Source organism: Rhinolophus sinicus, chromosome 18, assembly GCF_057876585.1.
Source record: "Rhinolophus sinicus isolate RSI-liver-muscle chromosome 18, RSI-T2T, whole genome shotgun sequence".
In the NCBI taxonomy this organism is placed as follows: domain Eukaryota; kingdom Metazoa; phylum Chordata; class Mammalia; order Chiroptera; family Rhinolophidae; genus Rhinolophus; species Rhinolophus sinicus.
The window spans coordinates 108411403-108435888 of record NC_142518.1 but is presented as its reverse complement, the minus strand read 5'-3'; the positions used below and the strand labels follow the sequence as shown (position 1 = coordinate 108435888).

Genomic DNA, 24486 nt, shown 5'->3' with positions numbered 1-24486 from the left:
TTACATAATAAAAGAGTCAATCTGCTAGTAAGGCATAATGATCCTAAATGTGTTTGCACCAAACAGCAGTCTCAAATCAAATGAAGCAAAAACTGAGAGAGCTAAAAGGAGACATAGACAAATCCACGTTAGAGTTGAAGACTTCAACATCCCACTCTCAGCAATAGATACAACCATTCGTCAGAATCAAGAAAGATGAAGAACTCAAAAATACTCCATCAATTAACAGGATCTAGATGACACTCCATCCAGCAATAGCAGATTACACATTCGTTTCAAGGACCCATGGAACATATAACCGTGGTAGACCATATCCTTGGCCCTAAAACACACTTCAACAAATTTAAAAGAACTGAACTCACACACAGTATGTTCTTCTATAACAATGGAAGCAAACTAGAAATCAGTAACAGAAAGAAATCAGGAAAATCTCCAAACACTTAGAAATTAAACAATACACTTTTAAATAATCCATGGGTCAAAGAGGAAGTCTCAAAGGAAATTAAAAAATGCATAGAACTGAATGAAAATGGAAAAGTAACTTATATAAATGTGTGGGACACAGTTCATACAGTGCTAGAAGGAAATGTATACCACTAAATGCATACATTTGAAAAGAGGCAAAGTTTCAAATTACTATCTAAGCTAAACCAATCATCTAAGCTTACACCTCAAGAATGTAGGAAAAGAAAAGCAAAATATACCCAAAGCAGAAGGTAATAATAAAGATAAGAAATCAATGAAATTGAAAACAGAAAAACAATAGAGAAAAATAATGAAACAAAAATCTGCTTCTTTGAAAAGATCAGTAAAATTGACCTCTAGTAAGAATGAAAAGAAATAGAGAAGACATAAATTACTAATATCAGAAATGAAGCAGGGGGTATCACTTACATTCCTGGCAGACATCAAAAGGATAATAAAGGAATATTATTAAAAACTCTACACGCAATAAATTTGACAACTTAGATGAAATGAACCAATTCCTTGTAAAGCACAATCAAATAGATTTTTTTGAATAGCCCTATCACGATTACGGACATTGAATTCATAATTTAATCCCCCACCCCCCAAAAAAACCACCACACCCAGATAATTTCATTGGAAAGTTCTACCAAACATTAAACAAGAATTAAAACCAATTGATCCCCCTTACCCTCATCTCCCACCCTCCACCCCCCTGACCCTCTGGTAACCACTAAACTATTGTCTGTGTCTATGAGTTTTTGTTTCTCATTTGTTTGTCTTGTTCTTTTGTTGTTTTTGGTTTATATACCACATATCAGTGAAATCACATGGCTCTCTGCTTTTTCTGTCTGACTTATTTCACTTAGCATCATACTCTCAAGATCCATCCATAAAACTACAATTTTTTATCCCCCCGAATAGTCTAGTACCCACCTGGCTCTATACATAGTTATTACCATATCATTGACTCTATTCCCTATGCTGTATTTTACATCCCCGTGACCATTTTGTAACTACCAATCTGTACTTCTTAATCCTTTCACCTTTTTTACCCAGCCACCCAATCCCGCTCCCATCCAGCAACCATCAGTTTGTTCTCTGTATCTATGAGTCTCTTCCTGTTTTGTTTGTGTATTTTGTTCTTTAGATTCCACATATCAGTGAGATCACATGGTATTTGTCTTTCTCTATTTGACTTATTTCTCTTAGCATAATACCTTCCAGGTCCATCCATGTTGCCTTAAATGGTATTACTCGGCCATAAAATAATAACAAAATCTTACCATTTGCGACACCATGTAAATCTACAATTAAGTAAAAACAAAAAGTTTTTAAGAATCATACTGTAAGTCTTCTATGATTAAAACACTGTGGTATTGGAGGAAGAACAGATTAATCGACCAGTGGAATAAAACATACATCTAGAAATATTCTCAATTATATATAGGAATTGAATATATGATAAAGGTGACATTTTAAATCACTGGGGGCAAAGATAGATGTTTTTAAAAATGGGGTTGTAATAACTGAATAGCCATACGAAATAGGCAAAGATCCATGCTATATAACCATTCACAAGAATAAACTCCAAATGGATTAGGAATCTAAATGTAAAACGTGAAACCCTACAAATACTGGAAGAAAAATGGGTGCATTCCTCTTTAACTGTGGTGTGAGGAAAGGCTTTGTAACTGTGACTCAAAATCCAGATGCAATAAAATAAAAGATTGATGTTTGACTACATAAAATACTTTTGCGTGGCAAAGAAAAACAAACATCAAAAACGACAAACAAATCAGGAAAATTACTTGCAAGATACATTATATTTTAAAAAACTGATATCATTGGGGGCGACTGGTTAGCTCAGTTGGTTAGAGCGCAGTGCTCTTAACACCAAAGTCGTCGGTTTGATACCCACATGGGCCACTATGAGCTGCACCCTCCACATCTAGTTTGAAACAACTACTTGACTTGGAGCTGATGGGTCCTGGAAAAACACACTTAAAATAAATAAAACTTTAAAAAAATTGATATCATTAATACAAAAACTCTTAAAATTGAGGATAAAATACCAAAAAAAAAAAAAAAAAAAAAAAACACAGAAAAAGGGAGAAAGACATGAATAAATAATTCACACACACCCACCAAAAACGGCTCTAAAGCATATGAAAAGATGCTTCACATCACTTATAATTAGAAAAATTCTAATTAAAATTAATCAGATACCATTTACCACGTATCAGATTTACAAAAATTTAAAAGTATACTAAACACTATTGGCAAGGCTTTAGGGATAAAGACACACATTTCTGATGGGAATGTAAATTGGTACTACCTGTCAGGAGGGGAATTTGGCAATACCTAACAAAACTATATATGTGTTTACTTTTTGACACACCAATTCCACTTCTAGGAATCTACCCCTAAGATACACGTCTAACAAACTGAAAATACATATGCGTCAGGTTGTTGATTGCAGCATGGTTTGTAATGGCAAAATACTGGGAACAAGCTACATGTTCATACATGGCAGGGTGGTTGAATAAGCTATGGTACATCTACATACACAAAGCCATGTAACACTGTAATAAAAAAAATGAGAAAGATCTCTATGAACTGATATGAAGTGATTGCTAGGATGTACTGTCATGTAAAAAAGCAAAGCCCAAAAGAGCGTCTATAGTCTATTACCCTTCATGTGAGAAAGCAAGGAGTGTAGGAAAATGCATAAATATCTGCTCATTTGTGCAAAAAGAAAAGCAGGAGAACAAATGAGGTTGGTTATTTAGATGGGATGAATGGAATGAGGTGGAAAGGACAGAAGTAATGGGAGGTGTCACTTTTGTCCAGTTCTCACTTTTGGAATTATGCTGTTATTTCAGAAGCTCAAAAAAGAAAGAATTAAACAAACTAACAAAACAAACAAAAACAACTCATAAATACTGACAACAGAATGGTGGTCATCAGAGGTGATGGGGGTTGGGGGAGGGTGACTTGGGTAAAGGGGGTCAAATATATGGTAATAGAAGGAAACTAGATTTGGGGTGGTGAGCATGTATTAGAGTACACAGATACTGAATTTTAATGTTGTACAGCTAAAATTCATAAAATGTTATTAACCAATGTTACCTCAATAAATTTAATATAAATTAACAAGTATAGGAAAACAGAAACCCCAGGAATCTAAACAGGAACAAGTGAACTGAACCATATTCAAATGACCACACTGGAGCCAGGTAATTTTTAACAGTCTTTGGACAATATATCCTTAAACTAAAGACAAAATGAATTCTAAACAAATATTGCACTCTAGTTAATAGGTTTGTTTTCACAGAGTGATGGGTTAGCAATTCTGAAACTACTTTCCGTGTATCCTAGGATTCAGTAAATGGGCAAATATATTATGGATAGTAACAGAGAGATTTGTCACTGTCATAAAAGGGAGTTACAAATATTGAAAGGGGAAAGATAGAATGAACTTTGCTGTTGGACGGAATTTAGAGGTATCAGAGTAAACTCATGATCAATAGAGAAGTTGCCACAATAATAAAAATTAATAAAATAACAAAATAAAATGAAGTATAGATGTGAGTTAATTAAATAATTAATTTCCTAGCTTTGTGAACTGAGAGGGTCTACTCGCAATGATACTCCTGTAGAAATGAGCATACACCTATCTATTGCCCAGATCTTGGTTTGTAAATACCATTCTCCACTAAAAGAAACTAGGTATTCTTGGGAAAATGGCTGATGTTTAGGGCCGAATCAGAAGTGTACAAGATGAGCCTGGAGCATCTTGTTGTGCCAGAAATTAAGGCCATCCTCAGAGAATGATTAGGGACACATCAAGACATAAGAGGCAGCATAAAGCGTCTCCCACTGGCCAAACCTGGGAGAATTTGAGCATCACAATAAATAATGAATAAAGAATTATAACTCATTGAACAAAATAATTATCTATGCGTTGACCTGATATAAATTAATATATAATAAATGAGGGAGGAAGGAAAACTCCCTTACAGTAGAAAGCCAAATAATAAGGATAGAATGGATGACAGAATTAAAAATTCATTGTTTGGCAACCAGCATAATAAACTTGCCTCAGACAAGGACTATCAATGGATGCTAAACTAGTGAATGAAGTTTGCAGAGTAACGGGACATTAACATACCTTCAAAATATATTCCCATAAGATAATTACAAAGGGGAAAATATTAATAGTAAGTTGACAGTGGAGAAATCTGGCAGACACCACGTTAACCATCAGCAATAATGAAGTAAGTCAACATCACGTACCTCACGATATGATGCACTGAGAAGGACACAGAATCACTTCTGTGGTATTCCTGCCAAAAGTGCAGAACCTGAATCTAATCACAAGGAAATGCCAGACAAACACAAAATGAAGGGCGCTCTACAAAATAACTGGCCTGTCCTCTTCACAAATACCAATGCTACAAAACACAAACACAGACTGAAGAATTGTTCCAGATTAAAGGAGACTAGAGGAACGTAACAACCAAATGCAACATATGATCCTGGAGTTTTATTTTGCTATAAAGGACACTTTTGGGACAATCAGCAAAATCTGAATAAGGTTTAAGATCTTTAGATCTGATTGGTACCAATGTGATCAATATCCTACACTTATGCAAGAGAACGTCTTTGTTTTTAGAACATATACATCCAACTATTTAGGGATAAAGGAGCACAATTTATTCTCACGCAATTCAGAAAAAGCTGGAGAGAGAGAGAGAGAGAGAGAGAGAGAGAGAGAGAGAGAGAGAGAGAGAGAGAAAACAAAGAAAATGTGGTAAGATATTAACATTTGGGGAATTGAGTGAAAGGTACTCAGAAATTGTTTGTATTATTCTTGCAACTTTTCTTGAAGTCTGAATTTATGTCAAACTAAAAATTTAAATAAAGCTTAAAAGTGATCAATTAACCCCCCAGGGAGAAGATGCAGGGGCAAAGAACACAGGCTTGAGGGCCGAGCCTCAGAAAATGTTCTCAGCTGATGCATGGGTTTCCAAGAGGCACCAGGACAGGAGTCTCCAGGCACCTACAGGTATTCAGGGAACTGCTGTTTTCATACGTTTCAAGTCGAAACTGGAGCCTTCCTTCTGACAAAATATCTGCTGCCAATGCTCCTCAAAAACTCTGCTCAGTATGGCAGCCACCAGCTGGACCACTGAACTTCCTCCAGATCCCCATTCAGAACCCAGCCCACAAGGCAGAAAAACTGACAATTGGAGGACTTCTTTCAGGTAGAGCCATTGTGGAGAGTGGATGGATGGACGGATGGACAGGTACATGTAGGTACACGAAGAGTTAAGATGTAAAAGGTTAACAAATACTCACGGTGAAAGAACTTATGCAGATTAATGATGGTTAACAACATCCATTATTTTCAATAATTTCAGGCCAGTCAGCAAAGAAAGCACCCTATAAAGTAGTTTATCAGGGACCTGCTAAAATGGGAATATTTAACTTAAAGAGTCTAGTTAGGCGCTGTCCAATACGGTAGTCATGAGGTACATGTGGTTAGTCTGAATTGAAATGTGCTGTGAGTATAAACTACACACTGGAATGTGAAGATTTACTATGATAAAAAGAATGTGCCCCATCACAGTAATTTTTAAGTCGATTACATGTTGAAATACTATTTTAGATTTTGATAGATTGGGCTAAATAAAATGTATTACATTAATTTCACTTGCTTCTTTTTTAATGTGGCTACTAGAAAATTTAAAATGATATGTGTGGCTTGCATCTTTGGCTTGCATTATATTTCTATTGGACAGCACAGGCCTGGTTGATAAATGGTTTTGCAAGTTTTTGCTCAAATCTGACCTTTCAACAAGGTCCTTGCTGGCCATCCTATTTAAAAGTGCACTCTTCCCTGGCACTCTTCAACTCCCTTCTGTGATTTATTTTGCTTCAAGACACTCATCACCGCGGACATACTATATTTTTTACTTATTAATCTTGTCTATTGTCGGTCTCCCCCATTAGGTTACCTTCCATGAGACTGTTTAGTCTGTTTCATTCATTCTTGTATCATCACCCTCACACAGTATTAATTTGTGTTAAGTTCTTTACATTATGTATTTAGTAGTCTTTTACATCTTAACTTTCATGTATCTGTCTATCCTTCCTTCCATTCATCCCATCCATCCATCCATCCTTCCTGCAACACTGTCTGGCATATAGTAGACATATAAAACATCTTTGTAGAATCAATTTTTCAAAATGACTTTTGACCAGTTCCTGAAATGACCAGCACCCTAAGTTCTAATTTTGGATTACTTTGGGATCCAGTTTCATACTGACCTGTCCAAATGGGAGGGGAGAGGCAACCCAATTGGCTCCACCACTGGCAAGGGTCCACAGTAGAGAGAAAAGTCTTGGGTACTGCTTTCCTTTCCCACCTCCCTTTTTGTAGATTTCAAGCCAAGGCTCTTAACAAATCTGAGTAAGAGGGAGGGAATAGATACTTTTTTTTCCCAAAGGGCAGCCAGACATCAGAAACTATGTGGGAAGAGAAGTACATACACTTAAAAGTGCTAGTACGGTTCACTTTTCTTGGACTTGATGTCTACCTACCTCTTTCAGTGCAGACAATCACTGAATTTTACCTCTAGAAAGGATCTAAAGCTCATATACTCCACTGGTCAAATCAGCCTCCAAATATAACAATCCAACCCAATAAGAGGGAAATCTAAGAGAGCCCTCTACGCCTCTAGGCCAGCCCCTTTATTGTCATGATAGGAACCGTGGGGGACCCAGAGAGAGGAAGAGACTTGCCCAAGGTCACACAGTGAGGTAGCAGAGCTGGGCCTGGCACCCAGGCTAACTCTTCACCACACACTGGTCCCCCGCCCCACACCAGGCCTGAGGAGGGGCTGGCTGGGCACAGATAACAGGTGATTGGGTTAGAACTGAAAGAAACTGTCCTGGGGCGGCCGGATGGCTCCATTGGTTAGAGTGCGAGCTCTGAACAACAGGGTTGCTGGTTCGATTCCCACATGGGCCAGTGAGCTGCGCCCTCCACAAGTAGATTGAAGACAACGAGCTGCCACTGAGCCTCCGGAGGGGCAGCTGAGTGGCTCAGTTGGTTAGAGCGCGAGCTCTCAACAACAAGGTTGCCAGTTCCATTCCCACATGGGATGGTGGGCTGTGCCCCCTGCAACTAAGATTGAAAACGGCGACTGGACTTGGAGCTGAGCTGCGCCCTCCACAACTAGACTGAAGTACAATGACTTGGAGCTGATGGGCCCTGGAGAAACACACTGTTCCCCAATATTCCCCAATAAAATTTATTTTTAAAAAAAAAGAGAGAAAAAAACTGTCCAGATCTGGTGGCTTTGTGGAGAGGAGCCAGGCAGATTTTGTAAGTACCCCATGAACTAGTAGTGGTCAACATGTGTATGTGATTTAAAAACAAACAAGCGAACATGCCAAGTACTGTGGGTGCAAACAGTTGAGAGACTAAAAGCTTCTTTTAGACAAGACAAACTGTTACTCATTAAAAAAATAAGGGCGGGATGGCTTAGGATATATATATATATATATAATTAGCATATGTGAACTTAAGCCTAAAGCAGCCCATATGTTAAAATTAAAATAATTCCAGGGGTGGCCGGTTAGCTAAGTTGGTTAGAGCGTGGTGCTAAAAACACCAAGGTTGCCAGTTTGATCACTGGAAGGGCCAGCATGAGCTGTGCCCTCCCTTAAAAAATAAATAATAATAATAATTCCAGATAACAAGTTCCCCAAGGACCACACCCCATTATTTAAAAAAAAAATCTGCTTTATTTCACATTAGGCATTGGAACAAGACCAACAAAATTAAATATTTACTTTAGCTGAGAACAACTCTTCGTTGTTGGGGGCAGGGGAAGGGGAAAAATTCCTTTTTGATAAGCTGCTACTTGATAGCTAGAAATCAAAATCTCACAGCCTAATATTCTGCTGACTGCAGACCCAAGAGCTGGACGTCTGGATGCTTCTTCTGTAAGGGTGTGTGAACTATGGGTAGGGAGATAGCCCACAGCAGGCCGAGAGTGGGAATATCTGAGTCCTGGTCTAGCTCACCTCCTAGCAGCTTGCAGGGGGCATCCAGTCCTAGCATCCTCGTGTGTAAAAACCAGGATCTCTAAGGGAATGTCCACTTTCCCATTCTTCGGTCCTACGTAAATACGTAATTCTTTTTGTCTTTACTCCAACGTCTAGAACTGTCCTCATTTATATAACAGTCACAAGCCTCACCTACCTAACTAAAATGAAACCCTCAAGGTTTCATGTCTCTGGTCATTTCAAGAACAAAATTATGATTTAGGTAATTAAGAGTTTCATTTGCAACTCAGAATGTCAGAGCTGGAGGCACGCTCAGGTGCCCCAGTCAACTCCTTCACTGTACAGATGGGGAAACTGAGGCTCACAGCCAGACCAAGAGCACACATCAGCTGTCCCCCAGCTGGACGTTCCTCCCAGTATTGCCCTAGGGATCCCTCCCAGACAGTGACTCTTCCAAAAGGCAAGCGCCAACTGTCACAGTTCCTAATTTACAGACCAGCATCATTTCAGATGATTATGTGAGGATGCCTAAAATTGCTGGGTGGCATCTACTTTCAAGCGATTTGCAGGATTCCTCCCCCTCTAGATGAATAATGAAGCTTAAGACCCAGACACTCTAGCAAAGGATGGGTATTGGCGCCACTCTGCATAATGACCCAGTACTGAACGCTCATTTTCAACATGATCTCCAGTTAACCAGCCCTGGCATATCTGGCTGGTTTAACAAAAGAAAGAAAGGGGGGACCCTTCAATCTGTTTGCAAGCTAGTTCAAAGCTAAACAGCTCTCCTCTCTTTCTAAAGCAGAGAGAAAGCCTAAGCTCCTAGCAACAAACTCTCTTCCAAAAAGTTCCTAACTTGGGGTGGGGAGCGGGGGGGAATAACCAGCTCTACATTCGTATGGCTGCCTCGACTCAAACTGCGTACAAACAGGCTCAACATGAGCAGGATCGTCCTCTGAGGGTTCAAAGGACTTTCCAAACCAGCTATTTATTCTCTCAAACTGACTTTGAGAACTTGAGCATTCATTAGGGCCAGGTTAATCTGAAGACGGGGTTGTGTTATCAAAAGAGGTGAAAAGATACTATTGCCAGGAGCCAGAGAGCCCGGAGGGAAGGCAGATCCAACAACAACCAAGAACATGGCTTCACGCTCATCTATGTTCTCGAACGGCCAGCTCCTGACTTGTCATGTGATCTTGGGCAAGCATGGCCCCTCTCAGGCCTCAGTTTCCCCATCTGTAATTTACCAGCCCTCTTGGCCTTGCCATGAGAAGAAGTCCTTCCACATTGCCAGGGTTGGACGTGGGCGGTGGAGGAGGGCTATTTGAATTAAGTCCAGCAGGCCTCTTTTCTCCCAGGCTGACTTCCCCCCCGCCCACCAAAGTGCCTGCAGACCCCTCCTGAGGCTTTTCTCCAAAAAGAACTGCTTCTCTCCCTCAGGACAGGGCCCTGGCCAGAACCCGGGGAAGGTCCACTAACCAGTTTTCACAAGGAGCTGGTTGGACCTTTCCACTGATGTGGGGGAGATTCAAGAATCCACTTTTACCTCCCGTATGCCAGCCCTGACAGTACTGGAATGTGGAAAACCAAACCATTTGCCATGTCAGACCACATTTGCTAACGTCCGTGGCCGGCTGACATGAAACCTCCTCCAGGGCACTGGGCCAGGTATACACATGCTGGCCCCACTCGGGAGCCGCCGAGGACTGGGCAAGCAGGACCCCTAACCAGGCAGGGCCTCCAGAACTGCCGAGATCCCAGACACACTGCATACCCGTGGAGGTCCCTCCCGATCTAGAGACTCTTTTATGCTAGCTTGCCTGGGTGTAACTTACACAATGTGAAAGGGACAAAAGGACTTTTCATGTCAAAAGAAACCTGCTTTGCTTTTGTTAAATTTCACAGGCAAAAAGGGAAGGCAAAATGAGTGACCAGTGACACCAGAGAGAGCAACCAGAGAGTGTGTCTTATGTATGCAAGACCGTCTCTCCAACACCAGCTCATCTGAATCTCCCCTGGTGCCGTTAAGCTGGGTAGGACTGGCATTCTCATATTGCCATCTGACAACTAAGGACACTGCAGCTCGGGTAGGTTCAGGGACTTGCCTAAAATCCCACAGCTAGTCAATATCCTGTGCCGAAACCACAGCTCCTGTTCTTTCACCACATCATGGTGTTTCTATGCCCATGTGGTGACCAGGCATGACCACCCAATCTGGCACAGCCCAAGGCGCCCTATTGAGGCATTCTTAACCTGTCTCAAAGGATCCCCAAGGGAACCATGAATAGGCTTCTAGAGGGTCTCTGAGCCCCTGAAATTAGATGCAACATTGCATATACTTGTGTGGGGGGATCTAAGGAGAAGACTCACAATTTTCAGCAGGCTCTCAAAGAAGTTCGTGACCCACAAACGGCAAGAAGTTCATGACCCACAAAAGGCAAAGAGCCGTCCCTACTTCAGTGAGACAGGAATCATTTTTTATGATTCGGGGCTTAGGAGACCAGGTAGAGTCCACTTCTCTGGGAGCGAGTTCAGGACAGCCTTAGCAGCCAGGGGCTGCTCCTAGCCATTTTCCAATCTCATGAACAGAACCAGCTTTATGCCAGGCATGGTACTAGTTGGGGGCTCCAAGAGGGCCCCCCTAACCTTTGAACACCTCCTGCCTATGCCCGAAAAGCGGATGCTCTCCAAGGCATGGTAACCCTTGCCTCCCATAATTCAAGTTAGAGGTTCCAGATTCTCCCGAGGAAAGGAGTCACACTAAGACACAGAGGGCTGAGCATTTTGCCTTTCCAGGGAAGGGGGAGGGGCAGGTCTAAGATCCAGGAAGGGCGAGGTAGGGGGAATGAACCAGAACTTGGTTTGCGCAGGATTTGGCAAAATCCCAACCCAAAGGCATGATTGCAAATGTCAGACAGCCTGTCCCCAGCCATATGGGGAACAAGGGCTTCGGATCTAGCCCTTTCTATCTGGATACCTAACCTTTCAGAAGGGATATGCTGAGGATAAGAGAGACAATGTCAGCTTCTAGTTCTCAAATCCAGGGGCGAAATGTACTCTAAAAGACAAAGTGGCTCTCCTTCCTGGGAGGAAACGAAGAGCCATGATCACGCTTCTCTGCCACTGAGGTAGAGGTGTGTGTGTGAGTGTCAAGTCTGGCTCCCCACAACTGCCCAGGCAAGGAGATGAAGCCCAACAAATGGCTAAACTGGTCATCACCCTCATCCCACAAGTTTCCTTTCATGGACTTCGAAATAGGAACCAAACCATGCTGCAAAGTATTCCCACCCAGGGTCTTCCCAGCCACCCCAGAGTGGGGAATGGGCCTGTGGCTCCCTCATCCACTGCTGCTGTTTGGGGAGGTGAGGATCAAAAAGATATTGGTAGGGCTGCCAAGGGGCCTCCCCTTGGAGAGTGGGGGGGGGCAGGGAGGAGGAGGAGGGAGAGAAGCCTACTTGGAGAATCCCTGGCACTTTAATCTTACAATTTCATCGTCGCCATGCTCTGAACAGGTTTTGCCTTGGGAGCAGGCCCTTGGAAGGCTCTGATTTGGTAATGGCCTCAGCTCTGCTGTGGGAGGAGACCTCACCACATGCCCTGTTAGTGTGTAGGAAAGGCTCCCTGGCTGCCCCACTACGCAGGGCATTAGTCACGCTCTGAAGGCAACACACGATGTCCAGTGGGATTAGTGCAGTGACACTCCTCCACATCATCACGACTCATTTTGAGGGCTGTGGCTACGACTAACACAATAATGCTCTGTACCCCATCGCTGGGGAATCACTAGAAACAACCAGATTGTTCACTTTAATTCAAGTGTCAGCACAATTATTTTAACACCAAGTGTGTCAGATTTGACTCCATATCCCCCAAATTAATTTCAGAGTGGCAGCGAAATGAAATACCATACTTCTTTGAGCTTTTGTTACAACATGTTCGTGCAGCAAACTGCGAAGAAAATGTAGTAATTAGAGGTTAAATTAATCCTTGACAGACAAGTGGCTTAGAAACGCTGTGCCCTCCTCCCCAAACCTAGCATAATGCATGCCAGTCTTTCAGAATTAGACATGCAAAGCATGTGACGTTGGCAACTGCCCCAAAACTACTGTCCCACTTAAAATTCCGAGGTCGACACTGGAACTTCCCAAGGCAGATATTAACACTGAGATCACATTAAGAATAAAACCCAAACAACCGCAACCACCAACAGAGCCCACCCAGCTCAGCCTTCCAAGGGGCTGGCTGCCCAACTCTCCATCAGCAACTTGAAAACAAAACAAGACCAGACACTCCTTTCTGAGGTACCCATGCCCGAGCCCCAGACTGATCCGTAACTTATAACCTTCAATGACCTTCAGCTAGTTCTAGACTTGGAGTTCTGATTCCAATGCACCCCTCTACTGTCCCAACAATGCTAAGCAAAGCACACACTGACACGGGCGGATTATATGAGCACCAGTTAACAATGGTCCTTCTCTGCACGCAACATTCCTCTCACCATATTTGCTCTTCCTCAGCATGAGTGCAAAATGGGCATTTGGGACCTAAGTACTTGACTGGCAGTGGGAGACCAGGCTTCTATCTACTTTGGGCTCCCTCCACTGTGTCCCCTCACGCAAGTTGGGCCATCTCTCTGGGCTTAACTTTCCTCTTCTGTAAAATCATAGGGATTTACTCTTTCAGCTCAAAAACTCTCCATCTTTCAGCATCTGAGTTTGTAGGGGAGTTGGGGCAGTTCCGTCAACTATGTGCAGGACTGTGGTCCACTGGCTAACGGCGCCCCCAAAAGCAAGGCAGAGCTGGATCCTGCATTCCCTCCTCCCTCTCCCTGGTCTGTGTCACCGAGCTCTTAAGGAAGCCAGGGGTGGGGGTTTCAGGTTCAAATGTTGAGCAAACTATAGACATACTATTCGCTGGGCAAGGCAGCGCTCAGGACGATTGGCCCGAGGACTTAAGATTGCCCAAAGCATTCAGAAAAACTCAGTTTTTATCCTGCCTTTGGTTCTCGAAAGCCCACACGTCCCCTCCAAAGACGCCATTCACCATTTCAGGCTCTGAGGTCTCTGGTGGCCTCTTCTAGAACCAGCAGAATGTGTCCTGATGGCCTAGTGTCCAGGTGCTCCCACAGGCAGAGGAAATGGGGTGAACACAATAACCAGCTGGCCAGGCCCCCTTCTAGCATGATCAAATCATGGTTGGCCCCATCCTTCTCTGGGCCTCGTGAAATCGTTCTCAGCCTTAAGAAAACAGCATTTTCCCAAGTCCACTAGGCAGAGCGAGCAGCTGGGTACACTGGGAGGGGAAGGTGGCTGGGTCCCTACCCCTCCAGAAAGTGGAGGCACTTTGAAACTAGGTCTTGGGCTGTGCAGAAAGGGGTGCTGGCGGCCATAGGGCTAGAAGGCAACCAGGGCAGGACTGGGTTGCAATGTGTGGGCTTCTCCTCCAGGGTCAGGAAGAGTCCACCATCACGTAGGCCAGTGAGGAAGGGGGAGTCTGAAGCTGGGGTTCCATGAAGGACTGGGGGAATCCCTCTGGATGAGGACAATTCTCAGAGACTTTGCAAAGGGCCTTTTCCTTACGGTGCTCCTTGGCCCTGTCTCTGGAAACCTTTACTCCTGGAGTCTGCTGCCCACAGCCAGCAAGGCCCCTCACTATGCCTCACCTAGGGGGATCTTTTGTGACATATCTGTTTTGGAAATTATAAGAGGTCAGATTTTAGGAGGGGACTTGAAGCATGAAGGAAATCGGGAAGGCACTATGAATGGGGAGAAAAAGTAAAGCAACAGGGTATGGGAGGGAGGGAACCTAATTCTTTTGCTTCCGTCCCTTCCTTGCAAAATAAACCCTTCTGGGGTTTCAACAGCCCCAGGGTGGTCATTTGGGAGCAGGACCCCCCAGGACTCTGCTGTTCAGCCCACCACTCCCGGCAACACCTGACTAACTGCCAACTGGCTCCATGGGCCCACTCTTCCTTTCTAAATGACTACAGCAGAGACGACCAAACCAGTAGTAAGCACTGCAATAAAACCCATCAGGTTCATGCAGATTTATGAAGTTTCCCTCTTCAAAGTCCAGAAGATATTTAAGGACTCAATGTCTGAAAAATCAGACTGCTTCCAGCTGAGCTTTGCGAGGCTTTGCTCCTGCCATACAGTTGACTGGTGCTGCCTAGGTTACTCCTCGGTGGTGTTGTGAGAGGTGTATGATGGGAATTGGTTTATTGTGCTGATCCATAGTAACCGACTCCTGTTCCCCCATCATTTATCTCCCTCCCCAGCCACATCTGGGTTGGTCTATTCACACTCTCAGCATTCTATCTGCTCCAACAAACACTCAGCCTTTTCTGCTTGGATAAGGAGATTTTTTAGTTACATCCATTATATGTGTATCAACATTTATGGCAGCAAGATAATTGCCAAAGAGCTCGGAGGATAAAAGGTCCTTCTTCATAATGTCCACCCCTCCCCCAATCCGTTTAAAAAAATCAATATTAACATCAAGCAGGACAGTGGCAGATTCTTTCATGGCTGCTGCATCCTCAAAGTTGGAAATGTGATTTTTAAAAAAGACCCAGCTGGACTAGGAAGAAAAGGTTCAACAGTGAGTTCAGAGCCCATGCTCCAGTGGGCTCTTCCCTCTACACGTGTGTAGAGGAAAAGCCTTCTTGTCCTTGAAACCTTTGCTAAATAACTGCAAAACAGCAAATCTGCTCTATATTAGATGAGTCCTTTGGAAACATGCCAGTCTAATTTCAAAGACTTTAGATCCAGTTATCTGTAAACTAACCCAACGAATAGGAGGCCTGTCGTCAATAGGCTCTGCGGTCACTGGATTAGGGGGATTGGACAAGAAAGCCTCCAAGTTGCTTTCCACCATCCATGATTCTGGGTTAGAAGTTCGCACTGGCAGAAGACACAGAAGGAACATTTCCCATTTGTATATTATTTTGCTTGGCCTTCTGCCAGTTTTTACTCCTCCTTTTTCCTACTGCCCCTCAAAATCTCAGCCTCATTTCATTACATACATATACATATATATATATATATATATATATATATATATATATATACATATATATATATATATATGTACATGTACATGTATATGTATATATATGTATATATATGTGTGTGTGTGTGTGTGTGTATATATATAGCTGTTTTCCCCAATAGCGTTTCACTTTCCCAGAAAATGACTGTTTCATTCACAAGTCACAGTGCGTTAGAGCTGGAAGGAACTCAGACTCCAAGGTCATGGAGGGGAGAGAGAAGAACAAGGGGGTAGGATGGACTTGCTCAAGATTCACTCTACTAATTAGTGGAGAGAGTGTTCTAGTCCACAAGTTTCTCAGCTTCTAGGGTAATTATCTCTCCAACACACCGCTGCAGAAAGAAAAATAAAATCAGAATCTTAAAAAAAAAAAAAGGTTTGCCGCATATGGGAAGCCGCTGTAAAGAAGGAGAGTAGTCCAACTACTGTCTGAAAGAACCATTTGTCTAAGATCAGTTGCTGCCTATCCCATAAGCCTAAGCGGTGCTTGAGTTTCCTAGGGATGCTCTACTAACAGGTGCATTTTAAGCCTTTAGGTGATCAGCTTAAAAGGGGGAAAAATGGTATTAACTGTGCTGGCCAAGCTTGCAAAATTCCTTTTCCTTAGTGAAAAGGAATGACAACAGTAAATCCCCTACCTTAAGATGCAGCGAATGTATAGCCCCCACCCCCACCCCAGCAATAGGCTACTTCCTGGTTGAGTTGAAAATTCAATGACGTTCCTGTTTCAACCCACACATCTGTGTCACTATCAGCGTCAGTAGCAGGAAAACAGACGAAGTCACCCTTTGCTAATGATTTCCTAACATGGAATTTCCTTCTATCTCCTCGAGCATTTCTTCTTCCAATGCCAAACTGGTTTTTTCCCCCTCTCAAACACATTGTACTGAAGGAAAACTGAAAATGGTCACAACCGGAAGAGGATGATTTCTAAGGAGATCTTATAAGGAAGAACTGCAGCTCCTTGTGATATATTTAAGTGGGGGGAGGACTGCTAGTTTTTCTAAAGCCAGTACAAACAAAACAGAGATTTCCTCCCTGGCATCTGGGAATTGGTCAGTCCCTCTCTCTTTCCCTTTTCCTGTCTCTCTTCCCAAGTTCCACTTTGAGCAACATTCTTACACCAGAGGAAACACTCACACACTGGAGGCACATGTGGGGAGAGGCTAAGGCAGCCCCCAGCGCAAGGGACAGGCGTTACAGAGAACCACCAAAGCACAAAGCAATATAGGAGCCCATCAAATTTCTCCTCTGGAGAATATCCTATTTGATATGCAAACTGGTCATCAAGAGAAAAGAGGGCTGTTACTTTAAGGGGAAGAAGCTGATTAGCTGCTCTGGCTGGCAGCAAACAGCTGGTCTGTCCGGCAGGTTCAAGGCCATTTCAGCTTCTCTCTTATGGAGGCACCATATGTTCCATCTCGCACATCAGCAGCTTTATTTTCCAATGATCTTGCTCCAGACGGGAAGCACAAAGGGGGGAGGAGAAGGTAGAGCTCGTGGTTTACTCTTTGAGCACTTTCTTGTGGTTTTAGATGCAGTTGGGATGTGTGTTGGGGGGGTATGTTAACGCTTCGCATTCTATTCTAAAGGCCAGAGAACAAATGTTCGACCAACACTTACGGATAATCTCCGGGGAGGGGAGGGGAATGGGATAGGGGAAAGATATGCGGAAAGGCACAAATAATATGTCGCCAGGAGATGGAAGAGGGGGCGGAGGCGGTGAGAGATCAGGAGGAATCTCACTTTGCTCCCGAGACCCACCAGTCGAGTTTGGGCCCCGCCCACTTCTCCTTATTTGTCAATTTTTCTATTGTCAGCATTGCCTTTCCAAACAAACTTTACGAGGAGAGAAACGGGCGCTTTGGGGGACCAGGGCGGGGCAGGCCTCCTGGCTGGCGAAAGGTTACTTCTCACGTTGTGTTTAACATTCCCGGGTCCCGCAAGTTTGGAGGGGAGGACAGGTGTAAGGGATAGGGGCCAGCTAAATCCTGGCCACTCCCAAGTGCCCGGCGCCGGGTCTGTGCAGAGGCGGCAGGCTGACGCACGATCAGGGGGTACATCCTCGTCCCCACTCCCTGCCCAGGCTGCATGAACCTCAGAGCTGGTGGTTCAACTCCCTCTCTGCCTCCAAACAATGCCCCCCTCCACCCCCGAGGAGCTCTGGAGCCTGTGGGAGAGGGGGTGGCGGCAGGAGGGCGCGGGAAGGAGTGAAGAGTGTACCCGCGGGGTGGCCAGAGCCTCAAAGTCGCCAACGTCTTCTCTGCCGTTGTCTCACATGGGCGGGCACGACAGCCGCCCAGAGCCCAGGAGGCAAGGGGCAGGGGCTGCAAAGCGAAACCTAGGAGAGGGCGCCCCCTCTGCCCGCGCCCAGTGAGTGCAGCTGCGAGCCGTGTCTGCCCAGCCAGCAGAGCGCTCCTCGTCCTTGGCCTCTGCCCCCGCCCGCCCAGCCGTCCGGGCTGCTGGGGCCCAGGGTGTCCACCGCCCACAGACTGGGCGCGCGGTGGGCGCCAGGAGCCAGAGGCTCCTACACCTTCTGGGACTCCAGTACAGGGTCTTCGAAACACAGCCCCCTCCCCCACTGCCTACATCTGCCCTCCTGTCCCAAGCCGCTGGAAGCCACTGGGAGGCAGCCGCCCCCGCCCTCTGCCTCTGCGTCCCTTTCCCCTTCCCTCTCTCCAGCCTCCTGGGAAACAAAGGGGCTTTTTAGAAAGCGGATTGTTGGTCGCAGTGGCGGCAGTGGGTGGGAGGGAGGGGGATCTATAAAGACAAGAGGTGGGGTGGGGGAAGAAGCTGCACGGCCTCTGGGAGCCCTGAGCGGCGGTGGCCGCTGGGAAGCCCCCATGGGTGCGTAGCTTACCCCGCCCGGCCCGTGGGCACCCGGGTGGCGGCCCGTGCCTGCCAAGGACTGGGCTGCACCGCTACGGTGCTGCTCGCTGGCTCACCAAAGCCCGGGAACAAAATCGCCCGGGCCGCGGGGCCGGGGCCGGTGGGGGCAGCGCGATTCCCGCGGGGGTCTCCCCTGGGAGAGCCGGGCCTTCTTCCATTCCAACTCTTTCGAAATTGCTCGGGCTCGGGAAGACTTTGCGTCTTTGTTTCAGCGTGGCTGCCCGCCTGTCGTATGCTCGTCTTGCTCGCCCTCACAATGTCCCAGAGCCAGCCTAGGTTGGCTACCCGCAAACGGCCAATTCGCCGTTGAGAAGTCGCCCCGGAGATTCCTTCTGCTGCCAAAAACAACGTCAAGCTACCTCAGCAAGTGGGGTCCCTTCTCCCAACGTGCCCTGGCCATCCTGTGCTCCCTCCTGGGCACACACACCCACAATAGGGGTGCCCTGCTCAGCCGCACCCAGCTGCATGAGTGCAGGGGGCGAAGCCCCGGCCCAAGGTGCGTCTGTAAGCTCAGTTTCCGACGAGTTCAGGGCAGTTTTCTGGCAGGCTAATCCTATTAGTGTATGCTGGGTCCGCATTTAATCATGGATCAAAATCAGACGGTATGGCCAGCTTTCCATGCGGCTTCGGACACGCTGCATCGGGATGGAGCCTGGCCGAGCCAACTGGCCGAGAAAAGTATTTGGCGGCGCTCCGGGGGGCTTCCCGCCCGCCCTTGCCGGCGCCGGGCTCTGCCACGGCTCCGAGGCCTGGGAGCTCGGAGCGCGGGGGCGCCGGGAGCTCGGGCAGGAGCCCAGTCGGGGCTGCCTCGAGCCGCCAGCTCTGCTCGGAGCTGCTCTCCAGGGGAGGACTTGGCAGGGGAGCCAACGCAAGACAGCCGCCTCGGCGCGCGCACACTCCACACTCCCTCTCAGCGGCGGCAGCGGCGGCGGCAAACCCGGTTGGGTGAGGGGGGGAATCCTGTGCCCGGCGCCCACTACCGACTGGCCCAGGCTCAGGAAGCTGGCAGGCGAAGGCAGTGTAGCCGGGGGCATCCGGGCTGCAAGCGGCCCAGGGACACGGGGACAGAGTGGAAGCCTCCTGGTCGCCCGACTCAGCCAGGAAGCCCGCGTGGCTCGAGCCCCTCTGACTTCCCTCCCTAGTACTTGGCTATCCCTGTCCGATTCCAGATGCCCAGTGGGCTCAGGGGAGCAGGAAGAGGCCGCAGTCACCGGCAAAGCGAGTTGCGCTCAGCCCTGCCGGGCTGATTCGAGAGGGGGGCGGCCGCGCGCTGCGCCAGGTGGGCCGTGTGGTTGGAGCAAACTTTGGGGTCCCCCAGCTATCAGCACCCCTGGGCCCCGGCTCCTCCGCGATGGGTATCACAAATGGGGCCACCAGTGCACCCCGAAGCCCCCCAGCAGTTGGACCGCTCGCGCCTGCCTCAGCCTTACCGTGTTGCGGAGCTCCCGCGGCGGTGGCGGCGGGGGCAGTGCCCCAGGGGCGGGCAGCCGCCGGCGCGGGCAGCCTGGCCTCAGGCGCCCGCCGAGTGGCCTGGCCCGGTTGCAGATCACCCCCCTGGCTAGCGGCCGGTGCCCCCGCGCCCCCCCGCCGCCGGCCGCTTCAGCTCGTGGCCAAGTTCATGCCGGCGGCGCTGCAGTGGCGGCCTCAATCTGCTCGCTCCATTCCCACCGCCCGGCTCCGCGCCGTGCGCCCGGAAGGTGGAGTTTCGGGGGTTTAAGTTACTGATAGGCATTTCTCACTGCTGTGTCACTCGGGGAGGAGGAGACACGCACGCCGCACACTCACACACCCTCACACTCGCGGCGACGAGCGGCTCCAGCCTTAAAGGGGAAGCCGCGCTGCCCCGCCCGCGACCCCGGGGGCTCTGAGCCCCGAAATGCTGAGTTTCCAGGCCCGGATGGGGCCAGAGGCAGAGGAAGTGCGGCTGCCTCCCAAGGGGCCTCCCGGGCCATTCAGCTACTTTTTAGAAGGGAAAGCGGCCACAGGCAGGCTTTGCTGTGGTCGCCTCATTTCTCCAGTCCACTTGAACCCAAGCAGCTGGGGAGGGGCGGGAGGTGAGGAAGCGTCAAGGGGGGTACTTACCTCTGTGTAACCGAACGCAGCGGGAGGCGCTCAGTGTCCTCGGCGGCAGGTGGCCCGCCTAGACGGTGCGCTGATGGGGAGAGGCGACAGCAGGGTGACCCAGCGCCCCCGGGCACGAGCGGATAGGGCTCGCCGGAGGGCCACAGGCAGAGCCCCGCGCGCTTGGGAAACCCGCAGGCGGCAGGTAGCCTTCCTGAGAGTGGGCAGAGCGAGCGGATGAGCCATGCGCGCCCCTGACGGACCGAGGGCCAACCGGGAGCGCGGGAGAGCCAACACTCACCACAGACAGGCGAGACTGCGCGCGAGTGACGGGGACCGAGAGAGAGAGGCACCGACAGAGACCGAGGGAAAATGACGGTGATAGAGTGGAAGAGACCACGGAAGACCAAGGAAAAGAGAGAGGGAGATGGCAGATCCCTGGAGGACTCCGTTGCGTCACAGGGACCAGAGCCTCGTCGTAAAGTAGCCTATTCGAAACCCCTACCCCGTCCCAGTCTCAGCAGGGGCTGGCCCAAGTGCTAGCCACCGGGAGGGTGCTCACCTTCAGTCGGGGGCGCTGGATGGGTAGCGCCTGTCCCACTGCCGACGAGTCCGCTCGCTGGCTGCCGCTGGACAGCCCAGCCGACCTGCTGTGACAGCAGTGGGGACCAGGGCTCTCAGGTGGCGGCTACTGAACTGCACCCGCCACCGTGCTGCCTAGCCGCCCCCTTCCCCTCCTCCTCCCCTCCCCCTCCCCCTCCCCGCCCTCTCCCGCTTTTTCTGCCCCTCCTCTCCTCCTACGCCCGCCACTACCCCCCGCCCCCGCCGTCTCCGCGGGGACGCTGTCTGTGCTGCCCCCGGGTGTGCTCCGCCAGGAGCCCAGGCGCGCCAGCCAGTCTCCCGCCCTCCCGGCTAGGAGCGGCGAAGCCCCTGCCCTAGCCCGGCTGCACCGGCTCTCTCTCAGCACCGGGTTATCCCAGAACGGACACCTGCGGCTTCTGCAGGCACACGGGTTGCCTGTGAACTGCCGCGCGGGCCAGAGAGCTCCGTATGCAATCCACCTGGCTCGGGGGCTGCCAGCTCCCCTCCCCCACCCAGGGGCTGGCCTGCGCCCCTTCTCAGGGGTCTCGGCCGGGGCTGCTTTTGCTAACCTGGACTTCCCCGAGCTCAGCCCGCGGGGCCGACACCGCGTCCAGTCCGACAGCAGTAGCACTTGGTGGGCGAAGCCCCAGAGCCCGCTCACGGCTCCTGCCAGCACCTCTGAGGAGCGACCTGTCACCACCACATCTGGTCGCACTCGGCCGAGCCTCGGGCTGGGAATGAAGGGGTGGGACCGCCGCCCATTGGGCCCCTCCTTCCCTCCACGCCCACGCCACGAGCCCGCGGACAGCGCAGGCCCTCTGAAAACCTAGCGCTGTCCCCTCATAGACTGAGTAGGCACCACGGAGTGAGGCGCTGGCCTCAGGTTTCCCAAAGTTCCCCAGCAGACGGACAACGGCCTGGCCCAACTGCGGTGCACAGGTGTCAGACTCCTGCCCAGCACCCGGGTACCAGGGCGAGCAGGGCCCCTGGGGGCGCGGTGGGCGTGCATAGCTCTCAGCTGGGAAGCAATCTACCTTGGTTGGGCCCAGCTGGGGATGCTCTGCAGCGGGCCTGCAACCAGCGGCCAGGGAAGGTTCTTTCTTTCTGGTGACATCGCAATCCTCACCTTCACTCCAGATAAGGCCTCAGTGGAGTCCTGCGTGGAGTTGTGGCCCCTGGCCCTTTGGGGTCCTGCAGGCAAGGGTAGTCATCCTAGAGCCACCATGAACCCGTAGAGATAGAGAAAACTCTTGAGTATCTTGAAGGGAATCCTATTGAACAAAGCAGTTGGAACCTGAGATGACTGTGTCTGTCACAGAGCATTGCAGCGTGTGTTTAAATTCTGATGCCCCCAAAGTGCACTGGTCAAGGCAGTGGAACACAGGGTTCTGTTCCCAGACATGTCCACTCCACCCTCATGTCACTTCCTCTCTGCTTCCCCAGTGGTGTGGGCGATGCCCACTCCCCCCAGTGTCCTGGGAGCCTGTGACATCACAGCTGCACCTGTGTCAGATGGCCAACTGCCTGCTTGGCATCACCACCCAGATGGACACTAGACATCTCAAATTCCACATGGCCGGAAAAGGCTCCTAGTCACCCCCCAAACCTGCTTCTCCCATAGTCAGCCACCTCAGTTTATGGCAGCTCCATCCTTCCATTTGCCCAGGCCAAATGCCCTGGACTCTTCTTGATTCTTCTCTTTCGCTCACACCCCACATCCTCCTCTATAGGTTAGACGCCAGGAGAGCCATGATCTATGCCCACAGCTGTATTCCCAGCTCCTAGTACGGTGTCTGGCAGGGAGTGTCTGCTCAGTGAATGTTCGTAGGATTCTGTTTTCCTGGAATTTTCTGGAAACTTTGGGGGCCACGGGATTGTAAACACACACTGGGAAAGGATCCCATAGTTTTCATTAATTTCATTGCAGTTTAACGAGGTTCATGACCTGAACAAAGGTGAAGAAGGATGGAGGTCAGGTGAAGAGCTTTGTGTTTGTGCCTTGAAACCAGCCTAGAGTCATGTCACCAAGGGGCACTGTGGCCTAGATGTATTTGGTTCTTTCAGTGACCGTTGGAAACAGAGGTTCCCTTGAGGTTGTCACCTTGGGTACGCCCAAGATTAATGGAGAAATGGGAGAGGAGGCCAAAAACGGGTGGGGTGAGGGCTTTCTCCACACTGAGTGGACTGGCTGTGAGACCCTTTTGTCACCCCAAATGCAGACCAAATATTGATCTAACAGCACATCTCTCTCCATTTTCTGAGGCCTACCATGTGCTTTATCTGTGTGAGCCCATATACCCTATGAAGTGTAAGCCTCTGTCATCTCCACATTCTGCAGGAGGAAATGGGAGGCTTGGAGAGGTGAAAGGATGTGCCCGGGGTCACACAGCTTGAGAGTGGCCGAGCAGTAAGCAATTGAGCTTGAAAGCTTGGGCCGCCCATATCTGCCCTGCAGCCACTCAAGTTTAGCATGCATGGTCGCGTTGGGGAGAGGAATCCCACTGGGGTCTCAGGGGGCTACCCGGCTCCTGGGGAACTCTCCTGGCTCTGTTACTGGAAGGCTACCATGCAAAGGGCTGGGCTTGGGCTATGGGGTGGTCCAGGGACACCATGCCAAGGCCCATGTAGGCCTGCCTTTGGTTTGTCCCAAACCTGGAGCTAGAAAACAATCAGCCATCATCGTCATATTCTTGTGAACATATATTGAGTTTTCGCAAGTTCACATATCGAGTACTGGGGGCCTACCAGGCAGCCTCCGGAATTCTGTGTGTGGCCTGCACAGGTCGGGGCCCATGGAGAACAGACACGCTGACTGCAGTTAAGAAGTACATGTTCAGTTACTCTGTTCGTGATGACTCCCTTGCTCCAGAGCCTCCTATGGCTCCCCGCTTCTGACAGCACTCAATCTGAACTCCGCAGCCTGACATTCAAGGCCCTGTATAGGCAGGCCCCAGCCTTCATCAGCTTTATCTCCTGGTGCTGTCACACATGCCTTTGGGCCTTCGGCTGGCTGGGCTGTTGATTGGACACCAAACAATTCCAGATTCTTCCCACCTCCCCACCTTTGCTCATGCATTTTCCCCATCTAGAATGCCTGCTGAGGGCTAGTCTTAAAACCCTCCTGTTCTGTGAAGCCTGGCCTGAGTCCCGTGGCAGCATGGGTGCCCGCCCTTCTTGGCCATCCACAGCCCTGTCTGTACCTCCGACCCTGCGGGCCTTCGCCCTCAGTTCTTCCTATTCCACTGTTTTACCAGACACGTTCAGGATTCTCCCAAAGCCTCCCTGATGAACTCATGGCTGACCTATGACTGGGTCAGAGGGGGTTCGAGTCTCCTCCGGATGGCAGAATGTGGATGC

General features: G+C 48.8%; 1 protein-coding gene across 5 annotated transcripts in view; it reads right to left on the bottom strand.

Moving 5' to 3' along the window:
• Positions 1-21789, bottom strand: part of MAMLD1 (mastermind like domain containing 1) — a 122268-nt gene extending 100479 nt beyond the window's left edge. Inside the window, exon 1 of one of the 5 annotated variants that reach the window (XM_088795230.1) lies at positions 21699-21789. The gene's annotated coding sequence lies outside the window, so the exon portion shown is untranslated. Of the gene's footprint in view, positions 1-19916; positions 20196-20568; positions 20795-21109; positions 21255-21698 lie in introns of those variants that run through there. The other 4 variants (XM_074324232.2, XM_019753515.3, XM_019753514.3 and 1 more) reach the window with 4 other exon arrangements.
• Positions 21790-24486: the final 2697 nt, after the last annotated feature.